Source organism: Eptesicus fuscus, chromosome 16 (genome assembly GCF_027574615.1).
Source record: "Eptesicus fuscus isolate TK198812 chromosome 16, DD_ASM_mEF_20220401, whole genome shotgun sequence".
In the NCBI taxonomy this organism is placed as follows: domain Eukaryota; kingdom Metazoa; phylum Chordata; class Mammalia; order Chiroptera; family Vespertilionidae; genus Eptesicus; species Eptesicus fuscus.
In genome coordinates this window covers 17,192,989-17,211,246 of record NC_072488.1, presented here as the reverse complement: position 1 = coordinate 17,211,246, position 18,258 = coordinate 17,192,989, and the positions used below count along the sequence as shown (strand labels likewise).

The 18,258-nt window shown below is 37.5% G+C and overlaps 1 pseudogene; it reads right to left on the bottom strand.

Moving 5' to 3' along the window:
* Nucleotides 1-14,100: 14,100 nt before the first annotated feature.
* LOC103283125 (tubulin epsilon and delta complex protein 2-like) lies at nt 14,101-17,541 on the bottom strand (annotated as a pseudogene).
* Nucleotides 17,542-18,258: the final 717 nt, after the last annotated feature.

Here is an 18,258-nt window from a genome sequence, read left to right as displayed (position 1 = left end):
GAGTGATAAAGAAACAAATGAATAGTGTAAAATGATGCAAAGTTTTTGAAATTTCACAACAAAACCCACTGATTTTTATCTGTAGCTTATCTCTGTAGTTATAAATTATCACAGTAACTATACTGTTTACATATGTATGCATGTATATACTGTTTAGTTATAGATTGGTTTAATTCATTCTAAATGTAATTTGTAAGGTACTGATATGGTCTTTAGTGAAAACCTTTTTTAGTGTGATTGGGTCAAGAAAACTGGCTGAGCTCATGGATCTCCTTCCCGCTCTAAATTTCTAAGAAAGGCATGAAATATACTCAGAGCTCTGAAACACAAGATGCATACTTCATGGACCCCAAGGTCTGAAGATCTCTTGAAAGACAGAGGAACTACGGACTGACATTTCCACAGCGTGGGTTTGTGTGAAAGGTGAAAGCAGCTCTTTGCTTAAAAGCAGACGATGCAAGAGCAGGGGAGACTTCTCAGGCAGCCACCTGGGCTATGTCTCAGGCACCTGAGAGAGGAACAACCAGATCAGCAGGCAACAAACAAGTGGGTGCCCAGGAGAGGACATAAACAATGTGCACTGCTTCCCCACCCGAATTAGCTACAAGTGCATATCTCATCACCGCCCCGCCCCCCCCTGGCTCCCGGAGACACGCTGCAATATGCTGAAAGAGTATTTGTGGAAAGCCCTAAAACAGAAATAGTCATTCAACGAAGAATCCCCAAACATTGAGGAAATCTAATATTGGCCTCCCATGGGAGAGGCACCAAAGTCAACAAACATTTTTTTTTTAGAAAGAAAACAAGTTTAATTTAAATAAAATATTATGTAATTTCCTCGAGTGGATAAAATAGATTTCAAGTTCATGGAATAAGAACAGGCTGTGAAATGTACACACACACACACACATACTCTTCCCACAGATTTCTACTTCTCCCAGATTCTCCCAGATAGCTCTCTCCCACAGTTCATTTTCAATTAAGTGTGACTATGGCAGAGTCATTTTCCCAACCCCACAGTTTAACTGGAATTTCTATCATACACACACTCTCCTCCTTACCTGCTTACCTCTTCACTCAGCTTGGTTTTCTGTATAGAATTTAACACAACTTGATTTATTATATTACTAGAATATAATATTTATGTGGTCAAATAGATTGTTGTCTTTTGTTGGGACCTCCATGCTAGAAAAATCCCTGGTATGTAATTGACATCTAATAAACATGTATTAAAATAACACATTTTGGTAAAACAGGTCATACAAAGGAAAGAAGGTGTCATTAAAGTTTGGCTGTCCATGTTTTACATCACTCACATAAGAATTGAACGTCTTATTAGAAATTGTGAGATTCAAGTAATCTCCAGAGATTTAAATTTATGAGTATTTTATACTTCAAATGTTTCTGTCAAAATTCAGTAAAAAATTAATGATTCCATTATTTAACTGCCCTTCTTGGAGTGGAGGGTTGTCCTTTGGCCGTGATTTTAGATGAAGTAGAGGAGTGAGGATTGGCCTCGAGGTACTTCTTATAAGTCTCTCTTTCTGATCTTAGTGTGAATTCCATGAAGCTTGGTGGCTGGGATTTATTCTCCTTCCCATTTCATCATCCTGGCATAGTAGCCATCTTGGGACAGGCCATCAATACATGTTTAGTGGATTAATGATTGGATGAGTAATTTTGTTTTCAAAAAGTGAAAATTTATTTAAAATCATTCTCTGATGTTGCCTTCACACTTTTTAACTTCTACCTTGTTTATTTATTCCAAACTCTAAATACTTAAGCATTCAGACATTTTAGCATATATATTATCTCTTTGAGCAGAAATTAGCTAGAGGGTAAAATGTCTTTTGCAAGGTGTTTATCTGTTTTCTAAATATCCTCAATGAGCTAAAGGCGAAGGGAAGAGACAAACAAGTTGGCAAATACCTCAATAACATTCTGTACTGGGTGACAGAAATCTCTGTGGGTTCTGAGGAAGGCAAAGGAGCAGCAGAAGTGCTTCAGAGAAGTGTTGAAGCTGACTAGATATTTGTAAAGCTAAACAGTAGGGAGAGGGCAGTCCAGTGAGCAGGAGTGGCTGGCCTTCCCTAGGATTTCTGGGGACAGGTTTGTAGTCTTCAGAGTCACAGGCAGGACAAAGGAGGAGGTTGTAGAAGCAAACCGAGCTCAGGTGACTGGAGCCTTTCAGTCATTCCGTTATAAATAATACCCAACACACGTCTATTGAGAGTCTAATATATTCTAGATTCTGGCAATAATGCTGTGAAGACAAATCATTGCCCTTATGGGCCCTATATGCTATGTAAAGACAGACCTTAAAAAAAGAAAATCTGTACAGTATCATAAACAAAAGGAGGTACTAAGAGAAAAATAAAGCAAGTGAGAGAAGTAGAAATTATCAGAGGGCAGTCAGGGAAAGTGACATGTATATAAGGCCATAAAGAGGAGAGAAAAGAGCCAAATGGTTAGGACTGAATGTGGTGGGGGCACGTGGTAGGGGACATTCCAGGCATAAGGAACAACCAATGCAAAGACACAGAGGGAGAAGTGTGCCTGGACAGTGTGGTGAGAGAGAGTGTAGACAGGGTCAGAGAGGCATGAATTCCCACAGCTCAGGGTCCTAATAGGGCATTATAATGACTAGGCTTTCTCAATAGCTGAGTGGGATGACACTGATAGATGTTGAGCTGAGGAGGGGACAATGTGCCTTACATTTTGACAGGGTTACGCACATGCCCAGAGAGGAAGGGGGAGATTCAGGGAAGTCATGTGTCCTAAAGTCAACTTGGAAATGCTTCAGAAAAGGTGATGTGGTCATTTGTGCCAACGTCATCAATAGTTCACGTAAAAGTTGCCTGAGAACGGACCATTAGACAAAGCAAGAGCAATGACTGCTAAATTCATTAAAACTGCAGATCGTTTGGGAAATGTTAGGAGCAATTGTCTAAATGGGGAAGGCATAAGAGAGGGAATAAAAGGGAAATCATTGCAAATTTGTTGTAAAAAGTAGTATGGATATAATCTTGAAGGAATCTGGGGGCCACAACATAATTATTTGTAGGAAAATGAATTTTTGGCAGATGATTTGTATTCCAAGGTGAGAGGCATTGGAAATCGTGATACAAGGAGTTCCAGAGGCACGCTTTCCCAGTAGTCCATGAAAGAGGTAAGAAGACATACAAGGATGCTGTCAAAGTGTAAACTAATTTGCTCAGAGAACACCTCAAGTCAAGTTTTTATATTGTATCACTTTTTAAAATTAAATATTTACTCAGCCGTTTTAACTCTCGGGAGCTTACTATGTATGACACAATGCTGGCCAGGGAGGTGAGCTAGTTTTCTTAGGGTGGAGATGATTTGCTGAAGGTGCCTCGTTTCACAACCCGGTCTCCTTCCTGAGCAGTGGCAGATATTTATAGGCTGATGGATTGAGGTTAAGGGTTCAGATAGTGATTGTTAAATTGATTCTGTCTTTGTGCGAAGCTAATAAACTCACACAGGGATGGAGGCAGTGCCCTTGGCCTCATTAGCACTGTTTTCTAGCTTCTCTATATATTCTTCTATTTAGAGCAGGTATATTCAGGGTTGCCAACTACTTTTAGTTTTTTTATTCCTCCCAGTGTTTCATCTTTTTTCAATCAAAGCCTATGCATTTCCTTCCTTCCTTCCTTCCTTCCTTCCTTCCTTCCTTCCTTCCTTCCTTCCTTCCTTCCTTCCTTCCTTCTTTCCTTCCTTCCGAAATAGGACTTCTCAAAAACAGTTGCCAAAGGGTTCAAAAAACCCTAAGTGCCTCAGGCAGACTTGTCATAATGTGAAAGGTTGCTGCTCAGACGGAGTCTGCTTTGCCTTGAAGAATGGTCTCTGCTGTAAAACTACAGGAGTTTCTCATCACCATTCTCTTCTGGGTTTTCCCACATTTTGGGTCAATTCTGTTGGAAAGTGTGGGAATTATCTAGAAAATTTCTCCCTGACATCCAGGAAAGAACACAAATTGAGCAAAATAAAGGAGTGAAGGAGGTGAGTGTGAGTGGGGAGCAGTTCTGTTCCACACCTCTCTCTTGGACTTTTGTAAGGTATCAGTGCATGATTAGACCCTAAACAGCTGGAAATGGTCCTTTATACCACCTGCTTTTCTACCAGTGCTGGTACAGCATAAAGGAGAGAGGGCTCTTTGCAACTAAGAACTTTTTGCCTTATTTTTGGTCATTTTATTCTCACAGAAAATTCCACTATAATAGAATGAGGAGTGATATCCTAAAATGTGATAAAAAAAAATAAGGATTTTTCTCAGGATGTGATTGCCAAATATTCTTTTTTAAAGCCATGGCAATGGTTTCTTGTCATGGCTTGAAAGCAAAGAATAAATGGGTTAAAATGCTTGATAGATCCCGTGATATCAGTACAAGAGCTTAGCAGTAGAGCTGAGGGCTAAAGTGCCCCATAAAACATTCCATAGTAAAAGCGATGATCGTTATAGTCAAATAAAATAGGATGGTAGCCAAAGTGAAGATTTACAGCAACTTCTCAAACAATATAATAGCAAAGAGTGGGATGGATATTTTTTCTATATGATAGTTCAGCAGCCCACAATTCTTCCTTCTATTATTTTCAAAAATAAATCTTTCAAAGTTCTTAAATGTGCCACTTCCTCATTGTAACCGTGCAGCATTATAGTTTGAGATAATCAAGAACCCTGAAGGCAAATACTTTTCAAAGTTTTTAGATCTAGCATGAGAGCATGTGAATGTCATTCGTGCTATATTTCTATCATGGTATCATTTATTTATGTACAGCCTCTGATCTTGATGCATTGTGCAATGAAGGAGTAGTTGTACAATGATGTGCATGGAAGATGAGGGAAGACACACGATGGGATGGAAATCGAATGGTTGGGAGTAAGTGAAAAATTACAATGAAAGCTAAGGCTATCTCAATTCAGTAGGTACCTTTAATATTGTAATTTTTACATTTAGATCTTAAAAGAGTATTAAACACATAGAGGAAAGAAAGCGTTCTTTCTACTTGGTTTGATATCTTGGGCCACTGCCTGGGTGATCTAATTTGCTCCTTAAGATGGGATAAGATAAAATCTGATTACTTTGCTTTGTTGAATAAAATAGCAGTTTAGTTATTAAGTCATTACTAATCTTTTTACCTGTCAGCTTCTTTCAATTATTGTTTAAATATGTAATGAGTGTTTCAATCTGCCCATCATACAGCAGTTTCACAGCCCTCCTTTAACTGTGTGCTTGTAAAAATTTGATTATACATTTAAAAATAAAAATATTTCTTCTACAATATTTAAGGCAATATGAATTAATCAATATTAAGGTTACATATATATATCACTTTGAATATGGTAGGAGTTTAATAATTTAGTTATTGAAACAACAAATCAAGGGATGAAAATTTAAGTTCTGATTTAACATGAATGCAAGTAGTATTTTTGGAGTCAATCATTGTCATTGCATGATCCATCCTGAGGAAAGGATGTATTTCATGTTAGCAACAATTCAACCAAAGAATTTTTTTTATGATGATTGAACATTGAAAATGTATCTGCATTAATTATTATGAAGTTCCACTTTAAATGGGTTCTGAATGTGTGTTAGCCTTCAGCATTTGTATAACCTTATTTGATGGCCTCACACATACTTTTAAGTTAGAATTTGCTAATTCTTTTTTTTATATTATCATGACATCCTCAAGCAGTAAAAATGTGTGTCAGTGATTTCAAAAGGGTTTGAAGATATTTGTTTACTTTCTTTTCTGATAAGCAAGATTTGAAGGAACACTACGATTTTTATCATGTACCTAATTTTAAATGTAGTTTGGAAAGACTGCTTCATTCTTTTCCAGTTTAATTCTCTGAATGTATTCTAGATTTCATTACCAGAAATATGTATGGAGAGAAATAATAAGCAAAATATCTAAATCCCTAATTAGTTTATCTTATGCAAATACTTTTCAGACACCTAAAAAGTATTTTCTTTAAAGTATTATGCCTGACATTTTAGCGAGCACCTAGAGGACTGAGATGCTATTTGTTCCTTGAAAAAGAAATATAGAAAATGTATAAAAAGGGGATATTATGGAGCAAAAGATAAATATTCTGGGAAAGGAACAACTTAGTGCTATGAAAATCACAAGAATAAGCATTACAGTTTTATTAGGTGGGGGATGGATCAGAAGTGTTTTATAAAGAGTGTGGCATTTGGGAATAACCTTGATAATAAAAAAGACTTCAAAAAACAAACAGCAGGCATGAGGTTCCTATGGGCTTTGTGCAGGAATGTGTATAACATGTAACCTATGGGTGAGAAGACAAATGGGAGGGCAGAGAAAGATTAGGCATAAGATGTACCAGTAGACAGGGGACACAGTGGATACATCTTGATCTATGATTTTGCACTTAATTCTTTGTAGATTAAAAGCAAGATGTCATTTTTAGTAGTGAATTGGTGCAATCAAAGCTGTGACTCTGAAAAGTGTTTTGCCTGGTGTGTTTCGGATATATTAAGTGCATCTTTAGAAAGGAGTGGCTGGTGGAAAGCTCACTTTCACAGAGGATGTTTGAGGAATGAGGCTGGTTTCAAAGATGGTAGCAATTAACTGTGAATTGACTACTTTCTAGGGTCTGGATCCTTGCCTACTAATCATAGGAAAAAAAGATATTTGGGTGGGTCAGAGTTAATTTCTTAAATATGCAAATGAGAAGATGTCACTCTCCTTCAATGGACATTTATTTCTCTTAGAGGGAAAAAAAAATCAGAATCTCTCAAGGGGCCAATAATGCCCTGAACAGAATCTCTTACATGACTCATAAAGCCCTGTGTATTTAGGCTTCTATTGATTTTCAGACCTTCAACTCAGAATACATAGCTCATTTCCATCTCTGCTTTAGTCACATCAGACTTTGAGTTTCACAAATGTACCGAGGTACAGGCCCTCCTTGGAACAACTTTTTCCTCAATCCATCTCCCTTGGTGAGTTTCTGCTTTTCGAGACCTCAGCTCCATAGTGACTTTTCAACATTGACTTATCTCAATTCTAACTGTATTGCTTCCTTATTAAGTATTCTCTTAGGTCTATGTACTTCTCATTGGCGATGCTCATTCCAATCATAATTTAACTTTTATTTGTCTGGTTTTTTAATTAATATTTCTCTTTCAAGAAACTATACACTCCACTGGACATTTTTAGTCATCCATTGTGCCTAAAATACAATCTTCAACAATTATTTGCAAATGTATTTGTAGTCGTTTAAAAGAACAAAGTATCATGAAAAATGGAGAAAAAATAATTGAGAGTTAAAATACAAATTTTTGGTAACAAATTAATGGAAGCCTGGAAAATAAAGACTATTGGAACATTAGAGCAGAAGTCATATAAATAATAGTTATACAAGAAAATGCAAGCCCTATAGAAAACCAGTTCAAGAAGTTTAACACACCAGGCCTAGGAAATTTTGAAGAAAGAACTGAGAGAATGAAAGCATAGAAATTACATAGATTTATAAAAAATTAAAATGATATACCACATACATTTTGAACCATGTAATAACTTAGAAAAGTTGCTTATGCATTGATTTTATAAGGAAGTTACTTGAGGATCAGATACTTCTCTAAAATTACAAAATATATAAAATCAAGAAAGAAGAAAGACAGAACTTGTGAAAAAGAGAATTCAGTTTAGATCAAAGCTCGCCCTAACTGGTTTGGTTCAGTGGATAGAGCGCTGGCCTGCGGACTCAAGGGTCCCAGGTTCGATTCTGGTCAAGGGCATGTACCTTGCTTGCCGGCACATACCCAGTAGGGAGTGTGTAGGAGGCAGCTGATCGATGTTTCTCTCTCATCCATATTTCTAACTCTCTATCCCTCTCCCTTCCTCTCTGTAAAAAATCAATAATATATATATATTTTTTAAAAAGAGATCAAAGCTCAAAAGTTTTAGGGTGAAATCTATGTTGTAAAATTAGATAATAAGTCCAGATTGCTGTAGGAAGAATGAGGTTCCTAGAAAAAATAAAAATGTTAAGAAAGACAGAAGTAAAACAAAAATAAAAACTAAGTAATTTATATATATACTCAGTGGCCAGATTATTATGATCTCTGAATGCATAATAATCTGGCCACTCAGTGTACTTCTCTTGAGTACATTATTTATTTGATATCAAAGATACTATAAATCGTGCACCTGATCAGTTTTCCCCTTTGCACTGGCTGATAGAAAGCTCAGGGGAAATAGGTGGTTGATGTCCAGCAAAAGTCTAGAATACTTTTGGTACCCATTTGAGATACAAATACACTGAGTGGCCAGATTATTATGTGTTCAGAGATCATAATAATCTGGCCACTCAGTGAATATCTATCTATCTATCTATCTATCTATATATCTATCTATCTATATCTTAGAATACAAATTATATGAGAGCATGTCATAATTTGAAGCTTAGAATACAAATTATATGAGAGCATGTCAAGGCACAAAAATACAAAGGCAGATAATTTTAAATTCTAGGAAATACATAATTCTTACAGGAAAATCATATGAAGCCAACTAAGATATAATTTTAAACAATTATTTATATGAGAGAAAGAGAACCTATTTGATCTGCTATTAGGACTATTCTCTTTTGAGAAGATCAGGAGTCATGATATTGAACTCAGAGAGAAGAAAATAGAATGCAAAAAACTAGCCTGACATTGGACATGTTTCTCCGGGTTCAAACTGTTATTTACTGATTTTCCATTTTAAAACTCAACCAATGAACCAAGTATAAAAATGATTGTTGGATCAAGAAATGCTACTTGCCTCTTGGCTTTATTCTATCCTATTACTTACCAATTAATTACTTACTAATAGAACCTATTTTGCTAAACAAATAGGCTGCCCACCACAGACTATAATTGTCTGAAGGTGGCCATTTGACCAAGAAATAACATGAAAGTAGAAATGATGTGATGAAACTTCAGGAAGTCTCCATAAAAAGAAGAGGCTCACACCTCTTCTCCTTCTGATTTTTTTTGTTATTGCTGTTCCTGCCTTCAATGCTTCCCTGATAGCTAGAACTATGTTACTTTGGACCACATTGATCTTGAAGATGGCATCAATGCAACAGAGTGGTAGAGAAGAATTATAGAGGATATTGAGACCCTGTTGAGAGAGGATCTGGCTTTGAACCCAGGACTATCTACCTCTAGACTTCCTTCATAAAGGAAAACAGCTAAAATTCTCTTTTCTTCAATCCAATATAATGGGTTTTCCTCCCTATTATATGTGGATGACACAGCATAACTGACAGATTTGTGCTTAAAAGACAAGAATAATTTATTAATGATGAGATGGAAGGATAGGAAATTAGAGGACTTAGAAAAATTAGAGTAGTAACAGTAATAGCCTTAGAGTAGAGAGTGAACATTAGAAAGATAATGAACTGAGAAATAGAGAATTAGCAGTATTATATAAAGTTGCAAATGATGGAGAGCTAATGAAGAAAATCTTTAATAATAAAAGTGTAATATGCTAATTAGACCTGACAAAGCTGGGTTGGGAGGGAAGCCCGGGTGCCGGGTGCCAGAGGGAATCTGGTGCTGGCAGCTGGGGGAAGGAAGGCCTACTCTTGCACGAATTTCATGCATCTGGCCTCTAGTGATAATATAACTATCATACATAGAAAGAAAGGAATAGGAGGAGGAATATAGTGTAAATAAGGTAATTTCTTTTACTTTTATTATAGGAAGTACATGATATATGAAAATATATAAGATTGAGATTTTTATGTTTTGTCTATCTAAAGAAACCAAAACTTCAAGTATAAATAACTAGGAAAGCATTAAAATATGTTGAATAAACAATTAAAAATAAATTAATGGCTGAAATAAGGGAAGATTGAAGAACTATTTATTTGTAAGGCCAAGAATAATAACCAAGTAAACATTTCTCTAGTTCTCAGATTTCACCCTCATAAAATGATAGTACTATTTGATGATATATAAATTGTTTAATCATTCACGCACCCATATGAGTGTTTTGTTTCTCTGGTATTTTTTCATTCATATGTGCAGATACAACCAAGGACATAGATTGAAGAATTCAGTAAAATTCCCATTGGTCTAGAAACATTGTCTGCTCTTTGTACCTGTGTGGAATTCTCATTGTAGATTTTATTTCACACAAACCTTTCAACCCGACTGTAGTCTTTAAATATTTATTATTTAACATAAATATTTAAACATTTAATAAAGGTAACTGACCTCTGAAAAAAATGCTGATGCTGAAGCAATCACTGAACATTATTTCTTTTCTTTGTAGTTTGCTGAAAGCTTTTTCAACAGAAACTATTTCCATAGCCAAGATTCTTCCGCAAGACATGTGATGCATGGAAAACTATATCAGATGAGAAATGAATAGATGTGTAGAATACTAGCTTTAGAAAGCTACAATGAATTGATATTTACATTTTCCAATATTAAATATAATTCATTGAGTGAGTGAGAATGTTTGATCTTCTATTAGACGACAAAGTCCTCTAAGGTACACTGTCTTTGGTTTTGTCATTGTATCACTTGCTTCTTGCATATTGTCTGACCATGCTATCATACTATCATGAGTGCCTTAAACATTAATGAATACTGAATGTGTGGTAATATGAATCTTGAGCCACAAATTCAAATACATTATTAATGGAAAACTTATTCACAGATAATAATAATCAAACCTAATAATCATTTCAGTGTTTCATTCTGCCTGAAAAATAATAAAATCTCAATCAACTTACTGTCATTTCTACTCTTTCCTCAAAGAAAATTGGAGCTTTCAAAACATCAAGTAATTTGGTAGAAATGAGATCAGTCTGATAGTCTATGTCATTATATGTTCATGCTGGAGTCCACATTGACATCTGCAATCCGATCTTGTCCTTGTTATGGGCCTTTGTCCCCATTTAAAGTCTTCCTCACAATTGCAAGGCATTCCTATATCCTATATTCATTTATGGGAATCCATTCATTTATCCATTGCAATTACTGGATCAGGTGGGAAATGCTTTGGGGCTGCTCTAGTCTCTTGCTGCCTGGGTAAAGCCATTGTTGTCTCCATAGCTCTCTCCTTGATCTATGCTATGAGAGGTAAGTTCTAGATTTTTAGTGCTTTTCTCAGAATAATTCAAAATGGCTAGGATTGACCACATATATTTTCAAGGCTTAGTCTAGTGCTCAGAATCTAAATTTGAATGTTTTCTTCTTCTATTTGGCTAACTTGTATCTTTCCTAAGAGAAAGAGACTGGGATATTGGTCTGTCCAAATTTGGAGGTGGAAGTAATGGGTAGCATACAGATAATAGGCTAATGTATAGAAATATAATAGGCTAGTATGTAAATATGTAATAGCAAACAGATAATTCAACTAGTGCTTTATTGTTTCTATGTTTCCACATACAATGCATTATAGTCACACAATCTGTGATATACCAATTTTAAGTGTTTTAATTGCATAAATTAAGACATAACTTCAAATAAGTTAATTTACTTCCCTCGATCTGTTATTGACTCATTTATTGAGTTTTTAGCTTTAGTTATTTTATTTATTTCTACATTTAATAAATATGCTTTTTTTATATATTCAGAAAATAGTTTCTGTTTGTTTGTTTTCCCTGCTTAGTCTATTTGTGCTTTGTTTCTTCACTCTTTTCCCCCCCCCAAATATTTTCTTTCTTTTTTTCTATCAGGTATCCTTTTTTCAGACCACCTAGGTAGTGTAACAGATTTCCTTTTCCCTCTATCTAGAAACAAAACTCAAGGTTTTTCTTGAGCTTTTTCTTGGGTGTGAACGTTGATGAGATTTTTTTTCCTTCATCCATAAACTGAGAGATTAGGCCATTGTGATCCCAGTCCTATGAAGATTATTTTCTACTAGATTCCGGGCTTAATCACAAGGAACAACAACAGCCTGTAATTATTGGAATTGTCTATATCATATGTTCCATGGACTGCAAAGCCATGAAAATCAAAGTTGAAGTTGCTTGAAATTGAAAAATACACCCAAGAAAAATGCAACTTCACTGCTCTACTTATATCTCTGGATTCTAACTTTCACTTAGTATTTGGCCTCTGGGGGTTGTTGCCTTCCTTCCTTCCTTCCTTCCTTCCTTCCTTCCTTCCTTCCTTTTTCTCTTTCTTTCTTTCTTTCTTTCTTTCTTTCTTTCTTTCTTTCTTTCTTTCTTTCTTTCTTATTTTCTTTCTTTCTTTCTGCTAGTTTAAAAATATTGATAAAAACATCCAACACTTCCTGATGTTTTAATCAAGAGATACATCAATATTTCCAGTCTCCTAAACTACCAGAGACAGAAGTGTAATTCTCTATTGTGGAATACTATTTTACTTTCTGTTATAAATACATACTACTAAATCTTTATGCACATCTTTAAATAGATTTATAAGAGTAAATGAATTTGATTAATCAAATAACAAGCTTATAGTTAAGACCCTTGATTTGTTCTGACATATTGTCCATCAATAAGTTTTACTACTAGACAGAGCCAGCAAAACAGAATAGAAGAATAGGTATAATTATTATTCCACCAGTTTAATTTTAAAACATGGAAAACTAATGTGATGTTAGAGGCATAAATCTAATTTTAACTAACTTAATAAATTAAATACAATTAAAGTGTAAGAAAGAGGTAGTCTGGCTTGTATAACCAGGCCATGGAAAGTTGGTATACTGGGCTGCATGGTGGTTCCTGAAAAGATATGCCCATGTCCTAATATCTGAAACTGCTCAATGTTACTTTATTTGGAAAACAGGTATTTTTAGCTATGATTAATTTAGGATCTTGAAAAAAAAGTTTATCCTGGATTATCTGGTTTGGCCCTGAATGTAATCACGTATAACCGTATAAAAGATAGATTAGACTAAGGGACACAGAGGGAGACAGGCGCATAGAGAGGAGGAGGCAATATGATCATGGAGGCAGATATAGGAATGGTGTGGCCACTAGTTCAGGACTGTCAACAGCCATCAAAAACAAAGAGGAGAGGAATGGGTTTTCCTGTAGAACCTTCAGGCAGTGTGGCCCCTATGACACCTCTGGGTTCCAGACTGTGAGAGAGTAATTTTCTCTTGTTTTAATCCAGCCAGTTTGCGGCAGCTCCAGGAAGCTATACTGGTTGATTTTAAGAAAGATCTATCTTTTCGTCTATATTTTTATCTTTTTTTTTCTTATCCCTACTCAATTCTATAGGTTAATTTCATTCTATAAGTCAGTATTGTATGCCATCTGACAAAAGATCTAGTAGGAAAGATGGACATTCAACTTGAGATTTTCAAGTCCCAGAAAAAAAAAAAAAAAGCTCATTTTTCACCCATTTTGGTTCTCTGTCCTTGAGCAAATCACCATTCCAGGGGATGAGACACCACGATAGGTTTAACATCAGTTACATAACTATTTTTTTGAACAAGGTAAAATCATCTGTGACTGTCAGACACTAATAATAAGGCCTAAATAGTTCACAAAAGAATGGAGAAGCTTCTCTCAACAGAGAAGTTAAATAAATGAATATGTCTTCTCTGGCTCATCCCTTTATTCTGACAACACACACACACACACACACACACACACACACACACACACACACATATACACCCACTCACACTCTAATGTTTTCAATACTTGGACAAGTTTAGACCTTAAGGAACACTCTTTTAGTGTTTCTTGCATCTCTTTTATTTTATTTTATTTTTTATAATTTCTAAAGTAGTTTTAATGTCATACAAGCAGCTTTTTAAGTCTAAAGTGAGAGAAAACAGAGGTAGCTAAGAAAAATCCCCACTGGCCTCTGTTCCCCCCAAGCCTGTGGAGGGCCCAGCTGAGCCCTGACGAGGTTTAGCAGCTATGAGAAGGGACCTAGTTCCTCAGGAAGAGCCAGAGGTCCATTCCTTCCCCTTGGAAACCTGTTTTCCCAGGGGAGTGCAGGCATCTCAAGCCAGGCCACTGCACCAGTAAATCCCCTCAATTCCTGTTCATTTAACTCGGACCAGAGAAGGGGTGCTCTCCCCAATAGACCCAGAACCAGCTTGCCCGGTCATAGGAAGGGTTCAGTCAGCAGGTTCATCTGGCAGGATGATGCGGAAGCGCTGGCCTCCCTTACAGAGGAAGCTGTGCACAGCCCGGCATAGTGCTAGCCGAGGCAGTCCCAGTGGCTCCTGCATGCTCACCAAGGGGACAAGTTCTGCCATCAGGACCTATCCCAGGTGGATTTGCTGGTCCAGCATGTCCACCCGAAGCCCGAGGGCTGCCAGGGTCTGCAGCTCCTGGGTGCTGGAGTAGAGAAGCAGCTGGGGGCTCCAGATGGGATCTGCTCCTCCTCCACAAGGCAATGAGGCCATGGGGAGTCTCTCCTCAGGCCACGGCCCCAGCTGCTGTTCCACCACTTCTGCCTGCAGTCCCTGCCCCACCATGGCCTGTAGCCCCTCCAAGGTGAGCAGGCCACGGTACTCCTGCATCCAGGCCGTGGGGTCTCTTGTGAGCTCTTCCTCCATTCTCAGTCTTAGCAGCAAGCAAGCCTTCTGCAGGCGCCCCACCTCTGCCTCCACCTCTGCCTCACTGAGCCTGGAGCTAGGCCAGCCTGAAGTCACCTGCATTTTCTGGAGGAACTGGCTTTTAGAGGACGTAGTGGCATCCACGGAGTCGCTGGTCTGTGTAGAGCTGAGCTGGGCCCACAGGCAGGAGTTCTGAGAAGCCGCCTTCCTGAAGGCCATGGGCAGCTGCAGCAGAGTCCCCTTCTCCTTGAGTGGGAAAGCTTCTGGGGCCCGAGGAGCAGCCGATGGAGCTATTTGTTGGTCCCTGAGGCCTGGTCCAGGCTGGGCAGCTAGGGGCCCTCTCCCTATACAGGTCTGATCGCCCGCTGATCCCCCCCTCCCTAGACTTAGGGAGGCTCTTGGCAGGCCTGGTGGCCTGGCGGGTGCCGCTGGGGAGTTTTGTTTGAGAAGCCCGGTGTGGGGCCGTGGCTGTGGTAGCAGAAGTGGCAATGGACCCAGACTTCAGGCTGGAGGCCTTGTCTCTTTCTCCAGCCTTAGATATGCCTTTTCGCATGCGTACAGCTTTCTCCAGTGCCTGGGTTAGAAGCTCCAGCTCCTTGAGGTCTTGGAGGCTGGGTGTGCCTGCTAGAGTCGGGGCCTCTTCATTAGTTTCTAGACTTGGGGTTGGCTCCGGAGTCGGGTCTCAGCTGGTTCCCAGGTTCGCAGCAGCCCCTGGGAGATTCGCAAGCTCTGCTCCAGCTGCCGCTGCCGCTCGGCACAGGTGTCCAAGGGCGTCCCGCAGCTTGGCCACCAGCCTGGGGAGGATACGCCGGTAGCTCAGCACCTGGGCTGGCCTCCATCAGGCCGTGCTCGCTCCCGCCCCCGCTCCCGTTTCTGCATCTCTTTTAAACAGAAAGCAACAAAAGTTCTATAGGTCAATGTCTGGCCTTTGTTGCAGATGATGAAGAGACAGAGATGGCTCAATTTAAGAGCTGCAATGGTTTTACCTCATTGAGAGCAATAATGAAACCTACTATCCCAGACTCTCAAGGTCCTTTAGTGAGTGTTCACAACACTCTCCTTAATAAATATGCAAACTTAAATTATTTTTGTTCCTGTCTACTATGTCATGTTAAATATTTACTCTTAGCAAAAAAAAAAATAAAAAATAAAAAAATAAGGTGATTTTGGAGTTCCTATTGTTTCAAGAAATGTTCCTGTGATTGATAGTGTCTATATAGTTTATTCTTTTCAGAGGAAGATTATAATGTGGCTCTTTCAGCCGCTACCAAACTTGCACAGAGTTATTTTACATTGCTAAATATGAAAAAAAAAATCTGTGAAGTTCTATTAAAAAAAAAAGATAAGTTACCTGTGAATAATTTCAAGTTTTCAATTAAATGAAATCCCAGGAGATCTAGGTATGATACACAGATACGTAGTTGAGGAGGAGACATCTATCAATCATTACTATTAATTATGTCAAGTGTCATACCTGGCATTTTCTAACCATGATGTCAAGAGAATGTAACACTACAGAGATAATAATAATTTCAATATATAGAAACTATTATACTTATAAGCTAACAAAAAATATGTAAAACATAAGGATGGGATGGAATGCACTGTTAACTGTCAGCTAAAACTTTTGTCTCAGACTTTGCTGTCTAACAGCAAATTTTACATTCCCAAAGTGAACTAGTCAAAAATGGATAAATTTCATGCTTCACATAAACTACAGTGATGATTTCAGAGACCTAGAGAAAAAGTCATATACCATTCTGAGATACACTTAGCAGATGAGAGAAATGATATACTAAAGGCATCAATTGAACTGCAAGTTGCGTGTGAAGCAGCATGAAACATTGGCTTGAGATTTGATGTGCCAAAACTATGAAATTAAGTATAATAATGAATAAATCTGAGAGCCATTCCTTCTCACAAGCAATCTCCACATTTGTTACCCAGGAAAATGATAGATCAGCCTATGACTTCTTCAGTAAGATGTAACAAGATTCTTTAATTCTCAGATCTGGTAGATTAACAAATCATGTAGAGAGGAAAAAAATTCATGCAAAGTTGGTAAGTTATTAAAGAAAATAATTTTTCATGATAAAAAATTAACTCTTAGCTAAATTTAACATATTTATATTTCTAGAAAAATTACCACAAAAGAAAAACAAACATATAAACTAACTACTGGGGGGAGAGGCTATAATGATAAAAATTGTAGCCTGGCCGGTGTGGCTCAGCAGTTGAGCATTGACCCATAAACCAAGAGGTCACTAGATCAATTCCCGGTCAGGCCATGTACCAGGGTGCAAGCTCAGTCCCCAGTGTGGGGTGTGCAGGAAGCAGCCAATCGATGTTTCTCTCTCACTGATGTTTCTATCTGTCTATCCTTCTCTCTTCCTCTTTTTTCTGAAATTAAAATATAAAATAAAAAGTGTATTCTTATCAACTTGTTTCCAGACATGCTAAAAAATAAGTATAGAAAGCTATAGCATATAGCATTCTACAAAAAGTGGGTACTGCATTTTTATTTTTTAAATATATATTTATTGATTTCAGAGAGAGGAAGAGAAAGATATGATGAGAGAGAATAACAACTTCTTAACTCATCTCTGCCTTCTGCACACCACCTATTAGGGATCCAGCCTGCAATCCAGACATGTGCCCTGACTAGGAATCAAACCATGACCTCCTGGTTCATGGATTGCACTCAACCACTGAGCCACACCAGGCAGGCTATATGTTTAGACACCCATGTCTAGAACTTACATTTTTATTCAGGGGAATTTACTGCTAAATTTCACAGGGACACATAGAAGGTCAAAATATTTTGTTTGCCTGCATCCTTTGCCCATCCTTTGCACAATCTCTTATAGTCAGATTTAAGCTAAGCATATTAACTCCATCTGTTAAGTATTTTTAAGCATCTAAAATGTTGGGGTTGTAGTAAATCAAACATTTAATTAATGGATTAACTCACTTTTCACCTGGCTCTGTTTTTATCATTGTGTAAATCAGAAGTTGGCAAACTATGGTTTAAGTGTGAACTATGGTCCACAGGTCACATCTAGCATACTTCTTCTTTTTGTGAATAAAGTGTTATTGGAAAACAGTCATACCCATTCACATAGGCATTGTCTATGGTTACTTTCTTTCTATGACAGGAGAATTAGGTCTTTGCCCCAGAAACCATATGGCCCCCAAAGTTGAAAATTTTTACATATTTATATGGCTCTTTACAGAAACAGTTTACAATCTCATGTTCTACATAGAGTAAATTACAAATACTTTGTTGAAATCTCATAAGAAATGAAGAGAAATCATGCTGAAAGTTGGGTCCTATATTAAAATTTGAAATTCCTCTGGCCAGTGGGACATAGATAAATAATGACATTCAAAATAGTCACAAACGACAATTCAGGGATTGGTATGTTGATAGTGAAGAGAAGTAAACTGTGATTCAGAAAAACACTTCAAATTAGATATTATTGAAAACAATAAGTTGCCCAGACCAGAAATAGTCTTGTTTGACCACATGTCTGACCACTTAGCTAAAAGATTTTAAAAAAGAAAAACTTATTTTCTTCTGCTCATTCTTGGGCCTGATGCTGACTGAGCAGTGGTGAATGCTCTGTGGTCTTGAGTAACCATTAAGAAATAGGCTGTGTGTCCTTCCCTTCCAGGTGGAATATCTCTTCACCCCTGTATCCCTTAGAACAAATG